A 19,501-nucleotide genomic window follows, 5' to 3' on the forward strand; every position below is an offset into this window, starting at 1 on the left:
TTGATGGTTTTTGCGACTGCACTTGTTCTTGAAATTTTCTACATTGACTGACTTTGTCATAAAGTAATGATGGACTGGTGACAGCTTTGCACACCTGTTAATTTAAATGCATTCCAGGTGACGACCTCATGAAGCTGGTTGAGGGAATTTCCAAGAGTGTGCAAAGCTGTCACCAATGCAAAGGGTGGCTACTTTGAAGAAACTCAAATATAAAATATATTGAATTTGTTTTTTGGTTACTACACAACTCCATATGTATTATTTCATAGTTTTGATATCTTCATTAGTATTCTATAGTGTAAAACAGTAAAAAATAAAAAATAAACTTGAAGTAGGTGTGTCCAATCTTTTGACTGGTACTGTATGTAAATATATGTAAACATTATTACAGGGTACTGGGCTGAGGCTAGCTAGAACACTGACTAACATTCAGGGTAGGGTACTGGGCTGAGGACAGCTAGAACATTGACTAATGTTCAGGGCAGGGTACTGGGCTGAGACCAGCTAAAACAGTGACTAATGTTCAGGGCAGGGTACTGGGCTGAGACCAGCTAGAACACTGACTAATGTTCAGGGCAGGGTACTGGGCTGAGACCAGCTAGAACACTGACTAATGTTCAGGTCAGGGTACTGAGCTGAGGTCAGCTAGAACACTGACTAAAGTTCAGGGCAGGGTACTGGGCTGAGGCCAGCTAGAACACTGACTAATGTTCAGGTCAGGGTACTGAGCTGAGGTCAGCTAGAACACTGACTAAGAATCAGGACAGGGTACTGGGCTGAGACCAGCTAGAACACTGACTAAAGTTCAGGACAGGGTACTGGGCTGAGACCAGCTAGAACACTGACTAAAGTTCAGGGCAGGGTACTGGGCTGAGACCAGCTAGAACACTAAGGTTCAGGGCAGGGTACTGGGCTGAGACCAGCTAGAACAGAGACTAAAGTTCAGGGCAGGGTATTGGGCTGAGACCAGCTAGAACAGAGACTAAAGTTCAGGGCAGGGTACTGGGCTGAGACCAGCTAGAACACTAAGGTTCAGGGCAGGGTACTGGGCTGAGACCAGCTAGAACAGAGACTAAAGTTCAGGGCAGGGTATTGGGCTGAGACCAGCTAGAACAGAGACTAAAGTTCAGGGCAGGGTACTGGGCTGAGGCCAGCTAGAACAGAGACTAAAGTTCAGGGCAGGGTACTGGGCTGAGACCAGCTAGAACAGAGACTAAAGTTCAGGGCAGGGTACTGGGCTGAGACCAGCTAGAACAGAGACTAAAGTTCAGGGCAGGGTACTGGGCTGAGGCCAGCTAGTGGTGACTATTTAACAGGCATGGAGATGGAAGCTGTTTTTCAGTCCCAGCTTTGATGAATAGAAATGGAAAATTGTATAAATAAAGTGTGCGTGTGAGAGAGATTAGATTGCATCAAACTGAACGACAGATGACTCCATGATTAGATGTTAATTAAACTTCATCTCTGTCTCCCCTTCATCCTCTCGTTTCCCTCTTCCACCCTCTCTCTAGCCATCTTCTATCAAATCAAATCAAATAAAACAATGTATGTCACATGTGCCGAATACAACAGGTCACCTTACAGTGAAATGTAAACTTAAGAAAAATACCTACAAAAAATAAGAAATCAAATTAACAAATAATTAAAGAGCAGCAGTAAAATTACAATAGCGAGGCTATATATAGCTCTCCCTTTCCATCCCTCTCTCTCTCTCTCTCTCTCTCTCTCTCTATCCCCTCCCTCTCCTCCTCCTCTCTCCCTCTGCTCCACCTCCCTCCCTCTCCTCCTCTCTCCATCTTTCCCTTTCTCCCTCTCCCCTCCTCTCTCCCTCCCTCCCTCTCCCTCTCCCTCTGCTCCACCTCCCTCCCTCTCCTCCTCTCTCCATCTTTTCCTCTCCCTTTCCTCCTCTCTCCCTCTCCTGCTCCCCTCCCTCCCTCCCTCCCTCCCTCCCTCCCTCCCTCCCTCTCCTCCTCTCTCGCTCTAGTCCACCGTCCTCCCTCTCGACTACCAGGGACACTCTCAGTTGCCAAAATGTGTCGAACGTTGCAGATAGAAATGGCATGAAAAGAGCCAACATGATTCCTTGGTCTACATGTTGGAGAGGCGTATTTGTTTTATGTCTATATTACACATTTCTAACTGAACGTTCCAAAATGTTGTCCTGCTGAACGCACCCCAGATGTTACGGGAACAAGAGTTCTCCTTCTAGGGAGTAATATTTTACCCCGGAGGCCTATAGTGTGTTGGATGATCAGCTCTCTGCCTGTCCAAGTCTCTCCCCTGCGTGTGTGCTTTTGTGTCCAAGCCAAGGGAACTGCTAATGGCTTTCTGTTTGTCTGCATCTGGAGATGCTTCCCTTTTTCTGTTTTCTCTCTCTCTCTCTTTCTTTCGCTCTCTCTCTCCGTCCATCTCAAGGAGTCAATATAGGCTTGTCTCTCCATCCATCTCAAGGAGTCAATATAGGCTTGTCTCTCCATCTATCTCAAGGAGTCAATATAGGCTTGTCTCGCCGTCCATCTCAAGGAGTCAATATAGGCTTGTGTCTCCATCCATCTCAAGGAGTCAATATAGGCTTGTCTCTCCATCCATCTCAAGGAGTCAATATAGGCTTGTCTCTCCATCCATCTCAAGGAGTCAATATAGGCTTGTCTCTCCATCCATCTCAAGGAGTCAATATAGGCTTGTCTCTCCATCCATCTCAAGGAGTCAATATAGGCTTGTCTCTCCGTCCATCTCAAGGAGTCAATATAGGCTTGTCTCTCCATCCATCTCAAGGAGTCAATATAGGCTTGTCTCTCCGTCCATCTCAAGGAGTCAATATAGGCTTGTCTCGCCGTCCATCTCAAGGAGTCAATATAGGCTTGTCTCTCTGTCCATCTCAAGGAGTCAATATAGGCTTGTCTCTCTGTCCATCTCAAGGAGTCAATATAGGCTTGTCTCGCCGTCCATCTCAAGGCGTCAATATAGGCTTGTCTCTCTGTCCATCTCAAGGAGTCAATATAGGCTTGTCTCTCTGTCCATCTCAAGGAGTCAATATAGGCTTGTCTCTCTGTCCATTCATGAAAACATTGACCCTCCCAAGGTTCTCTATTTTCGTTCACTTTCTTTATCCTCTCTCCATGTTAAGAGGTCCCTCGTTTTCCCCAGCCGTCTTAGCTAGAGTTGTGATTGTTCTCTCTCTCAGAACCTCCAGTACAACCAGTGGAGGCTGCTGAGGGGAGAACAGCTCATAATAATGGCCGGACTGGAGCAAATGGAATGGTATCAAACACCTGGAAACCATGGAAACCAATGTGTTTGATGTAAATGATACCATTCCACTGATTCCTCTCCAGTCATTACCACCAGCCCACTAACCTCCTGTGATCCTTTTCTCTCTATTTCTCTCTCTAATAAAGGGGCCTCTGTCTTCTCTTGGGGGGCAGTATTCTACCCAGTATTACTAGTTCAGTGGCACTGGTTGTTACTGGTCCTGGTGGTAATCCTTGTATTCTCTGTCGATGCTGCGATCTCCTATATGTTCCTGTTACCCCACTAAACTGAGATACCAGTTAGGTAAATTATGAAATATTAAATGGATTAGCTTTATAACATTTTATTTCCAACCCAATTACTCCTAATCCCAGCAGACCGCCTCACAATTAAGATGATATTGTGTGTGTGTGTGTGTGTGTGTGTGTGTGTGTGTGTGTGTGTGTGTGTGTGTGTGTGTGCGACTGTGCAATCGGAGCAATAATTGCCTAGCTGTATTGGATCACGATCTAGTCGATTATACAAACACCGGTTCTGGCGGCCACATAGCACTGAGACAGAGAGTGTGTCTATGTGGGTTTAACTATTCTTGTGGGGACCAGAAGGACACACAATTCCATTAGAAAAAGCTAAATTCCATTAGAAAAAAACCAATTCCATCAGAAAAAGCAGCCAAAACCTCCCCAGAGTCAGACTCAGAGTCAGAGCTAGAGTCAGTCAGAGTCAGAGCCAGAGTCAGAGCCATGTGAATGCTAAATACCAGCGTCAGAGTGTGTTAGCCTTACTCAGACTGATAACTGTCAAACGGTTTGGAGGGAAAAACACAAATGTCATCTGAGCTGTAGACATGGTGTGGGCGCTCAGAGAGTAACAGGAGAGAAACAGGGGGAAGGTAGAGAGGAGAAATGGATAGAGAAGAATAAAGGAACAGAGGGAGGGTAGAGAGGAAATGGATAGAAATCAACCTTCTAATCTACCTGGCCCGGGTATCTTGGAAGGATACTGACCTCATCCCGTCAGTAGAGGATGCCTGGTTATTCTTTGAAAGTGCCTTCCTCAGCATCTTAAATAAGCATGCCCCATTAAAAAAATGTAGAACCAGGAATAGATAGAGCCCTTGGTTCTCTCCAGACCTGACTACCCTTGACCAGCACAAAAACATCCTGTGGCGTTCTGCATTAGCATTGAATAGCCCCTGTGAAAGGCAACTTTTCAGGAAAGTTAGGAACCAATATACACAGGCAGTTAGGAAAGCTAAGGCTAGCTTTTTCAAGCAGAAGTTTGCATCCTGTAGCACAAACTCAAAAAGTTCTGTGACACTGTAAAGTCCACGGAGAATAAGAGCACCTCCTCCCAGCTGCCCACTGCACTGAGGCTAGGAAACACTGTCACCACCAATACATCCACGATAATTGAGAATTTCAATAAGTAATTTCTACGGCTGGCCATGCTTTCCACCTGGCTACCCCTACCCCGGTCAACAGCCCTGCACCCGATGGCAACTCGCCCAAGCCCTTCCCCATTTCTCCTTCACCCAAATCCAGATAGCTGATGTTCTGAAAGAGCTGCAAAATCTGGACCTCTACAAATCAGCAATCTGGACTCTCTCTTTCTAAAATGATCTGCCGAAATTGTTGCAACCCCTTTTACTAGCCTGTTCAACCTCTCTATCGTCTGAGATTTCCAAAGAATGGAAAGCTGTCGCGGTCCTCCCCCTCTTCAAACTGCTACAGACCTATATCTATCCTACCCTGCCTTTCTAAGGTCTTTGAAAGCCAAGTTAACAAACAGATTACCGACCATTTCGAATCCCCCCCGTACCCTCTCCACGATGCAATCCGGTTTCAGAGCTGGTCATGGGTGCACCTCAGCCACGCTCAAGGTCCTAAATGATATCAATAAGAGACATTACTGTGCAGCCGTATTCATCGACCTGGCCAAGGCTTTCGACTGTCAATCACCACATTCTTATCGACAGACTCAACAGCCTTGGTTTCTCAAATGATTGCCTTGCCTGGTTCACCAACTACTTCTCTGATAGAGTTCAGTGTGTCAAATCAGAGGGCCTGTTGTCCGGACCTCTGGCAGTCTCTGTGAGGGTGCCACAGGGTTCAATTCTAAGGCCGACTCTCTTCTCTGTATATATCAATGATGTCGCTCTTGCTGCTGGTGATTCTCTGATCCACCTCTACGCAGATGACGCCATTCTGTATACCTCTGGCCCATCTTTAGACACTGTGTTAACAAACCTCCAGACGAGCTTCGATGTCATACAACTCTCCTTCCGTGGCCTCCAACTGCTCTTTTTTACTTCTTAGGGCTGCAAACCCGTTAACGGGATGATATGACAACAGCCAATGAAAGTGCAGGGTGCCAAATTCAAAACAACATAAATCTCATAATTAAAAATCCTCAAACATACAGTTCATGTATTTTATACCGTTTTAAATGTAATCTTGTTGTTAATCCCACCACAGTGTCCGATTTCAAATAGGCTTTACGGCGAAAGCACCACAACGATTATGTTAGGTCACCACCAAGCCACAGAAAAACACAGCCATTTTTCCAGCCAAAGAGAGGAGTCACAAAAAGCACAAATAGAGATAAAATTAATCACTAACCTTTGGTGATCTTCATCAGATGACACTCATAGGACTTCATGTTACACAATACATGTATGTTTTGTTTGATAAAGTTCATATTTATATCCAAAAATCTCAGTTTACATTGGCGCGTTACTTTCACTAGTTCCAAAAACATCCAGGGATTTTGCATAGATTCAACAGAAATACTCATAATCATAAATGTAGATGATAATACAAGTTATACACATGGAATTATAGATATACCTCTCCTTAATGCAACCGCTGTGTCAGATTCCAAAAAAACTTTAAGGAAAAAGCAAACCATGCAATAATCTCAGACGGCCCTCAGAAAATTAATCAAATTTGTCGTCATGTTGGAGTAAACAGAAACCAGAAATTACATGATAAACATTCCCTTACCTTTGATGATCTTCATCAGAATGCACTCCCAGGAATCGCAGTTCCACAACAAAAAAAGTATCTACTTTTGTTAGCGTTAGGTACATGCGTTTGGACAAAAACTTCGGACAAAAACTTCAAAAAGTTATATTACAGGTCGAAGAAACATTTCAAACTAGGTATAGATTAAATCATTAGGATGTTTTTATCATACATCTTCAATAAAGTTCCAGCCGGAGAATTCCTTTGTTTCTACAGAAGCAGAAGCAAGTCGATATCATGTGGAATGCGCTTTACCAGGAAATGGCTCTCTGCCAGTAAGCTGACTCATTCAGCTCGTATTCAGTCCCACAACACAGCAGAAGCCTCATTGAAGTTTCTAAAGACGGTTGACATCTAGTGGAAGCCCTAGGAAGTGCAACTTCATTCATATCCCAATGTGAATTCAATAGGGCCTGGGTTGAAAATATACCAACCTCAGATTTCTCAATTCCTTTTTGGATTTCTTCTCAGGTTTTTGCCTCCCATATGAGTTCTGTTATACTCACAGACATAATTCAAACAGTTTTAGAAACTTCAGAGTGTTTTCTATCCAATACTAATAATAATATGCATAAATTAGCAACTGAGACTGAGGAGCAGGCCGTTTACTCTGGGAACCTGTCATCCTAGCTGCTCAATACTGCCCCTGCAGCCATAAGAAGTTAAATGCAAGTAAAACTAAATGCATGCTCTTCAACCGATCACTGCCTGCACCTGCCCGCCCGTCCAGCATCACTACTCTGGATGGTTCTGACTTAGAATATGTGGACAACTACAAATACCTAGGTGTCTGGTTAGACTGTAAACTCTCTTTCCAGACTCGACCTCTTGAATCTAGGGGGCACTATTTTCATTTTTGGAAAAATAAAGTTCCCTAAGTAAACGGGCTATTTTGTCAGGACAAGATGCTAGAATATGCATATAATTGACAGCTTAGGATAGAAAACACTCTAAAGTTTCCAAAACTGTAAAAATATTGTTTGTGAGTATAACAGAACTGATATTGAAGGCGAAAGCCTGAGAAAAATCCAACCCGGAAGTGACTCTTATTTAGAAACCTCTGCGTTCCTATGCGTCCCTATTGAGCAGTGAATGAGATATCAACCAGATTCCTTTTTCTATGTCTTCCCTAATGTTACAATACACAATACATAGTTTCAGGCTTTTATTTTGAAAAATGAGCCGGAGCGTCAACATTGCGTAAGTGGTCAGCTGGAGTCCCTCAAAGTGTTTTGTGCGTAAAGGACAAATGCGGCCATTGTGTCTCTCTTTCCTACTAAGAAGCCATCTGTCCCGGTTGATATATTACTGAATAGATATTTGAAAAACACCTTGAAGATTGAGTATAACAACGTTTGCCATGTTTCTGTCGATATTATGGATGTCGTGACCGCAATTTCCGGTCGATTTCTCAGCCAAACGTGAAGAACTAACGGAGCTATTTCGGCTACAAAAATAATATTTTTGGAAAAAAAGGAACATTTGCTATCTAACTGGGAGTCTCGTGAGTGAAAACATCCGAAGCTCATCAAAGATAAACAATTTAATTTGATTGCTTTTCTGATTTTCGTGATCAGGGTGCATGCTGCTAGCTAGCCATAATGCTATGCTAGGCTATCGATAAACTTACACAAATGCTTGTCTTGCTTTGGCTGTAAAGCATATTTTCAAAATCTGAGATGACAGTGTGATTAACAAAAGGCTAAGCTGTGTTTCAATATGTTTAACTTGTGATTTCATGAATAGGAATATTTTCTAGTAATATTTATGTCCGTTGCGTTATGCTAATAGTGTCAGTTGATGACAACGCTCCAGTTAAGCATCTCCAATCCAAGATTGAATCTAGAATCGGCTTCCTATTTCGCAACAAAGCATCTTTCACTCATGCTGCCAAACATACCCTGGTAAAACTGACCATCCTACCGATCCTTGACTTCAGCAATGTTATTTACAAAATAGCCTCCAACACTCTACTCAGCAAATTGGATGCAGTCTATCACAGTGCCATCCATTTTGTCACCAAAGCCCCATATACTACCCACCACTGCGACCTGTACGCTCTCTTTGGTTGGCCCTGGCTTCATACTCATCGCCGAACCCACTGGATCCAGGTCATCTACAAGTCTCTTCTAGGTAAAGCCCCACCTTATCTCAGCTCACTGGTCACCATAGCAGCACACATCCGTAGCATGCGCACCAGCAGGTATATCTCACTGGTCATCCCCCAAAGCCAATTCTTCCTTTGGCCGCCTTTCCTTCCAGTTCTCTGCTGCCAATGACTGGAACGAACTGCAAAAATTGTAATTACTTCGCCACCATGGCCTATTTATTGCCTTACTCCCTTATCCTACCTCATTTGCACACACTGTATATAGACTTTTTCTATTGTGTTATTGACTGTATGTTATTGACTGTATGTTTGTTTATTCCATGTGTAACTGTGTTGTTGTATGTGTCACACTTCTTTGCTTTATCTTGGCCAGGTCGCAGTTGTAAATGAGAACTTGTTCTCAACTAGCCTACCTGGTTAAATAAAGGTTAAATAAAAAAATAGAGGAACAGAGGGAGGGTAGAGAGGAAATGGCTATATGTGTATCCACTGAGAGTTGTGTTGAAAGGTAATGATATCACAGCGAATGGTAATGATGTCACAGCATTTCCAAGGGGAATACTGTGTAACGGGAGCAAACAGGATCAAATCTAATCAACATTTATTTGTAAACTATTGCGAATACAGCAGGTGTAGACGTGAAATACTTACTTACGAGCCCTTAAACAAGTAAATAAGAAACATAAACTAAAGAAAAATATACTTTAAGAGAAAAGAGGATGAGGGGGGATAGAGGATGAGTGGAAAGGAAAAGGGAAGGATGAGAGTGGGGGCTAGAGGATGAGTGGAAAGGGTAGAACCAAAAACAATGATATAGAGAGGAGGTGAGAAAAGTGGTGAACAGACGAACACACACACACATACACAGGCCCAAAGTGACATCTGACTAGAAAAGCAGCAAGGCTTCTGTGACATTTAAACAACATGAGGCTAGCCAACACCAGAGGGCACTGTCCCAAACAGCCCTGCTGTGTTTTTGTGTGTGCGTGCGTGTGTGTGATGAATTTGGCAACCTGACCTTTTGCTATTGTTGCTGTAACCCTCTCATTATGACACAGTCTTGGAGACCCAAAAGATATGTCTCAACTAAATAACACCTAAATAATGTAATAATGAATAAATAACTAGTAATAACTCATTAAGAGCGGTCGGTCAGGATACACTGGTGGAGTACTGCTTCAAGGATGGATTGTGCCCTTAACTCTTACCTTGTGAGAGAAAGGGAAAGAGAGAGAGAGAGAGAGAGAGAGAGAGAGAGAGAGAGAGTGGTGGTTGTCTCACTAACGAGAGAGGAGAGTGGGGGTTGTCTCACTAACAAGAGAGGAGAGTGGTGGTTGTCGCAGTAACGATATAGGAGTGTGGTGGTTGTCTCACTAACAAGAGAGGAGAGTGGTGGTTGTCTCACTAACAAGAGAGGAGAGTGTAACGATATAGGAGAGTGGTGGTTGTCGAAGTAACAATATAGGAGAGTGGTGGTTGTCGAAGTAACGACATAGGAGAGTGGTGGTTGTCTCACTAACAAGAGAGGAGAGTGGTGGTTGTCGAAGTAACGATATAGGAGAGTGGTCGTTGTCGCAGTAACGAGCTCATCATTAAGCTTGAGGCCCTGGGTCTCAATCCCGCCCTGTGCAATTGGGTCCTGAACTTCCTGACAGGCCTCCCCCAGGTGGTGAGGGTAGGAAACAACAACTTTCCCTGTTCACCCATGACTGCATGGCCATGCAAGTCTCCAACTCAATCATCAAGTTTGCAGAAGACACAACAGTAGTGGGCTTGATTATCAACAACAACAAGACAACCTACAGGGAGGAGGTGAGGGCAGTCGGAGTGTGGTGTCATGAAAACAACCTCTCACTCAATGTCAACAAAACAAAGGAGATGATTGTGGACTTCAGGAAACAGCAGAGGGAGCATCCCTCTATCCACATCGACGGGACAGCATTGGAGAAGGTTGTTATGTTTTAAGCACCTCGGCGTACACATCACGGACAAACTGAAATGGTCCACTCACACAGACAATGTGGTGAAGAAGGCACAACAGTGCCTCAAATGTGGCTTGTCACCTAAAACCCTCACAAACTTTTACAGATGAACAATTGAGAGCATCCTGTCGGGCTGTATCACTGCCTGGTATGACAACTGCACCACCACAACCGCAATGCTCTCCAGAGGGTGGTGCAATCTGAACAACGCATCACCGGGGGAAAACTACCTGACCTCTGGGACATCTACAGCACCCGATGTCACAGGAAGGCCAAAAATATCATCAAGGACAACAACCACTCGAGACACTGCCTGTTCACCCCGCTACCATCCAGAAGGCGAGGTCAGCACAGGTGCATCAAAGCTTGGACCGAGAGACTGAAAACAGCTTCTATCTCAAGGCCATCAGACTGTTAAACAGCCACTACTAACACAGAGAGGCTGCTGACTTGAAATCATTGGCCACTTTAATAAATGGATCACTAGTCACTTTAATAATGCCACTTTAACAATGTTTACATATCTAGCATTACTCATCTCATATGTTTAGACTGTATTTTATACCATCTATTGCATCTTGCCTGTGCCGCTCGGTCATCGCTCATCCATATATTTATATGTACATATTGTATATATTCTTATTCCATTCCTTTACGTAGATTTGTGTGTATTAGGTAGTTGTTGTGGACTTGTCAGATTACTTGTTAGATATTACTGCACTGTCGGAATTTGAAGCACAAGCATTTCACTACACAATAACATCTGCTAACCATGTGTACGTGACCAGTAAAATTTAGTTTGATTTGAACACAATACTCCACTAAATAATTTAATAGAAAATAAATTGTATACATTTAATTTCATACTGTGACACAGTCAAGCATAACCACATGAGGGCTATAGGGTCCACTAAATCGTTTTTCATATCTCTCCCTGAGCCCCATGGCAGAAATCATACACACACACACACACACACACACACACACACACACACACACACACACACACACACACACACACACACACACACACACACACACACACACACACACACACACATACGCACACACACACACACACACACACACACACACACACACACACACACACACACACACACACACACACACACACACACACACACACACACACACACACACACACAGCAGGGAGTGGTGGGACATGGTGGAACACACACAGCTTTTGGGTCGGGATGTAAAGTACAGAGTGGACTATAATCCATCTTCCTGTGACAGAAACACACACACACAACTAAACAAACCGACACACACACACAACTAAACAAACCGACACACATACACACACACACACACACACCTACATACACCGACACACACACACCGACAAACACACACACAGACACACATACACACACACACCTACACGCACACAACTACACACACCAACACACACACACACAAACACACACAAACACACACACACTGATACACACACACACACAACTATACACACACACTGATACACACACACACACAACCAAACACACACAAACACACCTACACACACCGGCACACACACACCAACACACCGACACATACACACACACACGCGCACACACACACACACATGCATACAGGGATTTTCTGCCATTGAAATCCTTGGATGGGTCTCCTAAGGCCGCTTAAACAGTGTAAAAAATATACATATATTATCATTGACACACACACTCATTAACACACACACTCTACTGGCTATCTCCTTTTTTTCATGTCATCAGTCGAGAGGCAAGGCAATGTATGTTTTAGTGATGCGTGGGTTGACTCATAACCCACTGTCCCGTGATTATATCCGTGGGGCAGGCGGGTTCAGGGTTATGAAATATTGTGTGGATGAAGGGCAGGTGGGTGGCGGGCGGTTTGAATTAAGAGAAAACAATACATTAAACGTTGGTTCAATACATTAAACGTTGGTTCTGGTTCAAGTCCAGAGAGAGAGAGAGGCTCTGTCGCAGCTGGCTGCTCCCGGGAGACACATGAGGCGCCGCTCAATTGGCCCAGCGTCGTACGGATTAGGGGAGGGTTTGGCCAGCCGGGCTGTCCTTGTCCCATCGCAGTCTAGCGACTCCTGTGGCGGGCCAGGTGCATGCGCGCTGACACGGTCGCCAGGTGCACGGTGTTTCCTCTGACACATTGGTGCGGCTGGTTAAGCGGGCATTGTGTCAAGAAGCAGTGTGGCTTTGCTGGGTCGTGTTTCGGAGGACACAAGGCTCTCCTCCTCCGCCTCTCCCAAGTCCGTATGGAAGATGAGACTGTAACTACCAATTGGATACCACCAAATTGTGGAGGAAAAGGGGTAAAATAAAAATAATGTAATTCCAGTTAATCTAATCTGTTGTGTTATGCTAGTTAACATTGTATATAACTATGGTCAGTGATGGTGTCTTGTGTCAATTGATAAAGGTTGACTAAATCAGCCAGTGGTTCTCAGTTCTCTCCTCAGGGACCCCCAGCTGTTCCAGGGGTAGTTCACTAGATTCAACTTGTCAATTAACACAATAATAACACCTATGGAAGTTTAACAACGTAATATGGCTGACCAGAATAAAACACCCTGTATGGTACTTCAAAACTAAATCTACAAAGGATCTTTCAGATTGAGAATGGTTCTATAAAGAACCTTTCTCCATAAGGGTTCTATAAAGAACAATAAACAAGGGTTCTACATAGCTCCAAAAAGGGTTGTAACCATAGCGGAACCCTGTTTTGGTGCTATATAGAACCTTCTTTAAGGGTTCTTTATAGCACCATACATGTTCCATTTAAAACCTTGTGAATATGGTTCTTTATCTGAACCTTCAAAAAAGGGTTCTATAAATTATTTTATAAAGCTATGGTTACAAAGAACCCCTATCTGGTACTATTTAGAAGCATTATTTTTATAGTTTGTAGGTCTATAACTTCTCATATTGCCTACTATAATATTTACTCCTGCAGAATGAAGCATTTCCTGCAGTTAAATGATACACCAAAATGGGAACTAGAATGGATTCTTTCAGCAGTAAAATTATACAACAAAATGGGAACAGGAATGTATTATTTCAGCATCTTGAATGAATGTATGGTTAGGGACTGTCTGTAAAGGTGCTATCTTGATCAACATCATGAAAGCTGAAAGTATTTCAACCACATAAAATCTGTATCCAGCCGAATTGAAATCTTTAAATGTACCAGTCAGTCAAACTGATGTAATTTGGAAATGTTTTTTTGGTGCTGTTGCATTTTGTCCCCGGTTCCTAAATGTCTTTGCTGCGCAAGAGAAGCAGAGGTGAAATAGGAAAGAGAAAATAAACCTTACTGGTGGCAACTACGTTTTGTTAATTTACATAGTCTTCTAAGGCAACAAGTAATGGCAGAAGAGAAGCTGCATGTCTCTAATTATAGACAAGTTGACTAACAAATAGCCTACCAAAATGTCAGAAATAACAAGCAGAAACATAGACCTATCTTAAAATAGCTGTCAAAGAATATTTGCGCCATCTCTGACTGTACAACACTTTTTCTGTAGTTGTGGGATAGGGTCGGGTGCGGTCCTCAGATTGTCACTTTATCACATATAGTCATTCGGTTGCGGATGGGTTATTAGCAATTTTGGGCGGGTGCAGCTGACCCGTACATCACTAGTGTGTGTGTGTGTGTGTGTGTGTGTGTGTGTGTGTGTGTGTGTGTGTGTGTGTGTGTGTGTGTGTGTGTGTGTGTGTGTGTGTGTGTGTGTGTGTGTGTGTTTAGGCGTGTGTGTGTTACAAACCGCAAGCTGCGCTGCTGCAGTAGATGTGTGTGTATATGTGTATCGCCCCATAGGGCGGTGCACAATTGGCCCAGTGTTGTGCGGTTAGGGTTTGGCCAGGGCAGCCTGTCATTGTAAATGAGAATTTGTTCTTATCTGACTTGCCTAGTTAAATAAAAATGATTCTTCGTTACTTTTCTACACAACGTTATGAAGGGAGGGAGAGAGTGAGACACTCTCTCTGCCGTGGCAGTAAAGATGGGTCCGTGGTTTCGCAGCAGTAGTAGCCCCCTCCCTCTGTCCCAGAAGTGAAGGCCTGTCCTGTAGTTCCTCCCAATCAGCAGATCCACTCTGGCCGCAGCATGGCCTCTTACAGTTCCAGCAGACCACAAATAATGTCTGCATGGTCTTCTAGGAAACCAGCGACGGGCGAAGAGCTGTGAGACAAAAAGGTGAGACATGAATCAAGGATTAATTGATAAATCGATTATCAGTTATACGGTTATACTGTTTATAAACGGTATAACAAACGTCTGTGTGTGTCATGAAGGAGACATTTTTACACTGCCTGTTATTAGCTAGGTTTCCATCCAACTGGTGACAGATTTTCCTCAAATATTCTAAAATGCGCATAAAGAATAATGTGCATTTTCCCAACAGTGGTGTGTTTCCACCAAACTGACTTGCTGTGGATAAAAATCAGTGCGTGATGACATAGTGTTAAATAGCAAATGTTCCTACTCTGGTTCTGGTACATGCTCTCTAGTCAACAGGTCACACATCCAGTGTGGGTAGGCTAGTCTACATGATGACAATATTATGGAGAAGAGCAAGAACATTTATTTTTGTGAAATGGCAGCATAGCTGTCATGTTGTCTTGTCTCTGTCCTTTCCCTTCACCCTGTCTCCCTCTGCTGGTCGTGTTAGGTTACCTTTTCTCCCCCGCTTTCCCCCAGCTGTCCCTTGTCTCCTCTAACTACCCATTCACCCCGTTCCCCACCTGTTCCCTTTTTTCCCTCTGATTAGGTCCCTATATCTCTCTCTGTTTCTGCTCCTGTCCTTGTCGGATTCTTGTTTGTTTGTGTTTCATGCCTGAGCCAGACTATCGTCATGTTTGCTGTAACCTTGTCCTGTCCTGTCGGAATCTGCCGGTCTATCTGAGCCTACCTATGTTTGGTTATTAAAGAAGCTCTGTTTAAGTTAGTTCGCTTTTGGGTCCTCATTTACTCACCATAACAGAAGAATCCGACCAAGAATGGACCCAGCGACTTCGGATCCTCTCCACTCAGCCGTCGAGATCCAGGGAGCGATGCTAGGCAGACACAAGCAGGAATTGTCTGCTGCTCGACATGCCGTTGAGACCCTGGCCACCCAAGTCTCCAACCTCACAGAACAGGTTCACCATCTCCGCCTCGATCCACCGGCCACTTCCAGGGCTTTCGAATCTCCGGAGCCCAGAATCAATAACCCGCCGTGTTACTCTGGGGAGCCCACTGAATGCCGCTCGTTCCTCACCCAGTGTGATATTGTGTTTTCTCTCCAGCCCAACACTTACTCCAGGAGCACTGCTCGTGTCGCCTACGTCATATCTCTCCTTATTGGACGGGCTCGTGAGTGGGGCACGGCAATCTGGGAGGCAAGGGCTGAGTGTACTAACCAGTATCAAGACTTTAAGGAGGAGATGATACGGGTTTTTGATCGATCTGTTTTTGGGGAGGAGGCTTCCAGGGCCCTGTCTTCCCTATGTCAAGGCAATCGATCCATAACAGACTACTCTATTGAGTTTCGCACTCTTGCTGTCTCCAGTGGCTGGAATGAGCCGGCCTTGCTCGCTCGTCTTCTGGAGGGTTTCCGCGCAGAGGTAAAGGATGAGATTCTCTCCCGGGAGGTTCCTTCCAGCGTGGATTCCTTGATTGAACTCGCTATTCGCATTGAGCGACGGGTTGATCTTCGTCACCGAGCTCGTGGAAAGGAGCTCGCGCTCTCCGTCGCCTCCCTCTCCGCATCACTACCATCTTCCTCTGCCGGCTCGGGTGCTGAGCCCATGCAGCTGGGAGGTATCCGCATCTCGACTGAGGAGAGGGAACGGAGAATCACCAACCGCCTCTGTCTCTATTGCGGTTCCGCTGGTCATTTTGTCACTTCATGTCCAGTAAAAGGCCAGAGCTCGTCAGTAAGCGGAGGGCTACTGGTGAGCGCTACTACTCCTGTCTCTCCTTCAAGATCCTGCACTACCTTGTCGGTCCATCTACGCTGGACCGGTTCGTCAGCTTCCTGCAGTGCCTTAATAGACTCTGGGGCGGAGGGCTGTTTTATGGACGAGACCTGGGCTCGGGAACATGACATTCCTCTCAGACAGTTAAAGGAGCCCACGGCCTTGTTCGCCCTGGATGGTAGTCCTCTCCCCAGGATTCAGCGTGAGACGCTACCTTTAACCCTCACTGTTTCTGGTAATCATAGTGAAACCATTTCTTTTTTAATTTTTCGTTCACCTTTTACACCTGTTGTTTTGGGCCATCCCTGGCTAGTTTGTCATAATCCTTCCATTAATTGGTCTAGTAATTCTATCCTCTCCTGGAACGTCTCTTGTCATGTGAAATGTTTAATGTCTGCTATCCCTCCTGTTTCCTCTGTCTCTTCTTCACAGGAGGAGCCTGGTGATTTGACAGGGGTGCCGGAGGAATATCACGATCTGCGCACGGTGTTCAGTCGGTCCAGGGCCACCTCTCTTCCTCCACACCGGTCGTATGATTGTAGTATTGATCTCCTTCCGGGAACCACCCCCCCCCCGGGGTAGACTATACTCTCTGTCGGCTCCCGAACGTAAGGCTCTCGAAGATTATTTGTCTGTAGCTCTTGACGCCGGTACCATAGTCCCCTCCTCCTCTCCCGCCGGAGCGGGGTTTTTTTTTGTCAAGAAGAAGGACGGGTCTCTGCGCCCCTGCATAGATTATCGAGGGCTGAATGACATAACAGTGAAGAATCGTTATCCGCTTCCTCTTATGTCTTCAGCCTTCGAGATCCTGCAGGGAGCCAGGTTTTTCACTAAGTTGGACCTTCGTAACGCTTACCATCTCGTGCGCATCAGGGAGGGGGACGAGTGGAAGACGGCGTTTAACACTCCGTTAGGGCACTTTGAATACCGGGTTCTTCCTTTCGGCCTCGCTAACGCTCCAGCTGTCTTTCAGGCATTAGTCAATGATGTCCTGAGAGACATGCTGAACATCTTTGTTTTCGTTTACCTTGACGATATCCTGATTTTTTCACCGTCACTCCAGATTCATGTTCAGCACGTTCAACGTGTCCTCCAGCGCCTTTTAGAGAATTGTCTTTTTGTGAAGGCTGAGAAGTGCACTTTTCATGCCTCCTCCGTCACATTTCTCGGTTCTGTTATTTCCGCTGAAGGCATTAAGATGGATCCCGCTAAGGTCCAAGCTGTCATTGATTGGCCCGTCCCTAAGTCACGCGTCGAGCTGCAGCGCTTTCTCGGCTTCGCGAACTTCTATCGTCGTTTCATCCGTAATTTCGGTCAGGTGGCAGCTCCTCTCACAGCCCTTACTTCTGTCAAGACGTGCTTTAAGTGGTCCGTTTCCGCCCAGGGAGCTTTTGATCTCCTCAAGAATCGTTTTACATCCGCTCCTATCCTTGTTACACCTGACGTCTCTAGACAGTTCGTTGTCGAGGTTGACGCGTCAGAGGTGGGAGTGGGAGCCATCCTTTCTCAGCGCTCCCTCTCTGACGACAAGGTCCACCCATGCGCGTATTTTTCTCATCGCCTGTCGCCGTCGGAACGTAACTATGATGTGGGTAACCGCGAACTGCTCGCCATCCGGTTAGCCCTAGGCGAATGGCGACAGTGGTTGGAGGGGGCGACCGTTCCTTTTGTCGTTTGGACTGACCATAGGAACCTTGAGTACATCCGTTCTGCCAAACGACTTAATGCGCGTCAGGCGCGTTGGGCGCTGTTTTTCGCTCGTTTCGAGTTCGTGATTTCTTATCGTCCGGGCTCTAAGAACACCAAGCCTGATGCTTTGTCTCGTCTCTTCAGTTCTTCAGTAGCCTCCACTGACCCCGAGGGGATTCTCCCTGAGGGGCGTGTTGTCGGGTTGACTGTCTGGGGAATTGAGAGGCAGGTAAAGCAAGCACTCACTCAAACTCCGTCGCCGCGCGCTTGTCCTAGGAACCTTCTTTTCGTTCCCGTTCCTACTCGTCTGGCCGTTCTTCAGTGGGCTCACTCTGCCAAGTTAGCCGGCCACCCTGGCGTTCGGGGTACGCTTGCTTCCATTCGCCAGCGTTTCTGGTGGCCCACCCGGGAGCATGACACGCGTCGTTTCGTGGCTGCTTGTTCGGTCTGCGCGCAGACTAAGTCCGGTAACTCTCCTCCTGCCGGCCGTCTCAGGCCGCTTCCTATTCCCTCTCGACCGTGGTCTCACATCGCCTTAGATTTTGTCACCGGACTGCCTTCGTCAGCGGGGAAGACTGTTATTCTTACGGTTGTCGATAGGTTCTCTAAGGCGGCTCATTTCATTCCCCTTGCTAAGCTTCCTTCTGCTAAAGAGACGGCACAAATCATCATCGAGAATGTTTTCAGAATTCATGGCCTTCCGTCAGACGTCGTTTCGGACAGAGGTCCGCAATTCACGTCTCAATTTTGGAGGGAGTTTTGCCGTTTGATTGGGGCTTCCGTCAGTCTCTCTTCCGGCTTTCACCCCCAGTCTAACGGTCAAGCAGAACGGGCCAATCAGACTATTGGTCGCATCTTACGCAGTCTTTCTTTTCGCAACCCTGCGTCTTGGTCAGAACAGCTCCCCTGGGCAGAATACGCCCACAACTCGCTTCCTTCGTCTGCGACCGGGCTATCTCCTTTTCAGAGTAGCCTCGGGTACCAGCCTCCGTTGTTCTCATCTCAGTTCGCCGAGTCCAGCGTCCCCTCCGCTCAGGCTTTTGTCCAACGTTGCGAGCGCACCTGGAAGAGGGTCAGGTCTGCACTTTGCCGTTATAGGGCGCAGACTGTGAGAGCTGCTAATAAGCGTAGAACTAAGAGCCCTAGGTATTGTCGCGGTCAGAGAGTTTGGCTCTCCACTCAGAACCTTCCCCTTAAGACGGCTTCTCGCAAGTTGACCCCGCGGTTCATTGGTCCATTCCGTATCTCTCAGGTCATTAATCCTGTCGCAGTGCGACTTCTTCTTCCGCGATATCTTCGTCGCGTCCACCCGGTCTTCCATGTCTCCTGTGTTAAGCCCGTTCTTCGCGCCCCCGCTCGTCTTCCCCCCCCCCCCCCCCCATCCTTGTCGAGGGCGCACCTATCTACAGGGTCCGTAAGATCTTGGACATGCGTCCTCGGGGCCGTGGTCATCAGTACCTA

The sequence above is a fragment of the Oncorhynchus mykiss genome, chromosome 16, assembly GCF_013265735.2.
Source record: "Oncorhynchus mykiss isolate Arlee chromosome 16, USDA_OmykA_1.1, whole genome shotgun sequence".
NCBI lineage: Eukaryota > Metazoa > Chordata > Actinopteri > Salmoniformes > Salmonidae > Oncorhynchus > Oncorhynchus mykiss.